Here is a 1652-nt window from a genome sequence, read left to right as displayed (position 1 = left end):
TGCTCTTCACATACCTGTTTGGGTTCCACAATCGAACCTGTTGAAGGAGAGTCTTTTCTTACCTCTTTGGATGTATCTTGTATATCTATAGAAGGTTCAGATCTGACCTCCTCCTTGTGGTACTCCTACCACTCCTTAAAGCATATACGGCATTACATTCGTTGGAGGGCTCTTACGGCGGCAAAATTGGTTGAATGGCATTCAACTGATTTGGCGGTACCTGTTGATTCACATTCATATTCACGTTCCTTGGATTAGGAACGGGTTGAGTTGGCATCTTCCCATTTTCCCTCTCATGCAACGCCATGGCAAGTTGGGAGATTTGCTTCTCCATATTGTGTTGGCTTGTCATGAAAGTGCTAGTGAGAAGTTCTATGCTTTTTTCTAAGGAAGCTATGCGTACCGATTCTCCTTGTTTTTGAAAATCCGGCGGTTGCTGATTTGAAACATTATTAATTATGGGGTTTTGAAAAGTAGGAGGGGAAGGGGATGGACGAACAAAAGTGGGAGGGAAGGTGGGCCTAGGTTGGTCGAATTGGCCTTGGCCTTAGAAATTGGACTGCCTACCTTGACTCCAGGAAAAGTTAGGATGATTTCTCTATCCCGGATTATAAGTGCTAGAATAAGGATTATTAGCATAAAGAGCACTCACATTCTCATTAGAATTACCAAATTTAGCAAGAGTTGGACACTCTTCCATGACATGGTCCGTGACTTGACACCAATTACACATGGGAACATTATGTGCAATTTGATTGACTTGTGAGGGTCCTTTGACAACTATTGCTTCTAGTTTTTTGATTAGGCTATCAAGATGGGCCTCTTTTGCCACGGCACCCTCTATTAGAAATCCCTTGCTTGAAGTGGCTCTCTCACCGTCTTGAGTGGATTCTCACTCTCTTGTTTTTTCTGCCAAATCAAGTAAGAAGTTCCATGCCGCGGCCTCATCGGTAAAAGATGTAAAACCGTTAGGACACATGGATTCAAGAAGTTGCTTTGTTTGGTAATCCATGCCCTCATAAACAATTTGGCATAAGTGCCACAAATCAATTCCATGGTGAGGACACTCTTGGAGTAGGTCTTTGAACCTCTCCATAAACTTAGAAAATGACTCTAATGGCTTTTGTTTGAATTGTAAAATATCATTCCTAAGCTTATTAGTTTTATGTAATGGAAAAAACTTTTTTAGGAAAGCGACAACGAACTCCTCCCAAGTGGTGATGGAGTTCGTTGGTAAGCCATAGAGCCACTTTTTGGCTCCATCCTTGAGTGAAAACGTAATAAACCGCAACTTTACCGCATCATCGGTAAGTTATTGCAACTTAATCAAAGCACATACATCTTTAAACTCACGCAAAAATAAATAAGCATCATCCGAAGGGAAGCCATGAAAATGAGGAAGTAAATAGATAAATTGCGATTTTAGCTCAAAATTATTGCCCTGCACAATTGGCAATCTAATGCAAGAAGGTTGCGCGGTTCGGGCCGGATAGAAGCGATCGCGCAAACTCTTGGGCGGCACTTGTTCTTCCGCCATGACTACTTGATTTGGATTTGGTGCGATGTCTTCCGCCGTCTCTAACCGGTTTGCTCTTTCTAGTCGATTTGCCGAGTTCCGCACCCAACCTGCACTCATAAACAAAAGAAAACCA

At 42.3% G+C, this 1652-nt stretch overlaps 1 non-coding gene across 1 annotated transcript; it reads left to right on the top strand.

The window, feature by feature from the left end:
• The first annotated feature begins 1049 nt into the window (after positions 1-1049).
• LOC143856847 (small nucleolar RNA R71) lies at positions 1050-1156 on the top strand. The gene has a single exon (XR_013238390.1). It is a non-coding gene; the product is annotated as a small nucleolar RNA R71 (small nucleolar RNA).
• Positions 1157-1652: the final 496 nt, after the last annotated feature.

This window comes from Tasmannia lanceolata, unplaced genomic scaffold (assembly GCF_043159265.1).
Source record: "Tasmannia lanceolata isolate RefF3 unplaced genomic scaffold, GAP_Taslan_0.1 ptg000023l, whole genome shotgun sequence".
In the NCBI taxonomy this organism is placed as follows: domain Eukaryota; kingdom Viridiplantae; phylum Streptophyta; class Magnoliopsida; order Canellales; family Winteraceae; genus Tasmannia; species Tasmannia lanceolata.
The sequence above is the reverse complement of the archived record's forward strand: the minus strand, read 5'-3'. Positions and strand labels throughout refer to the sequence as shown.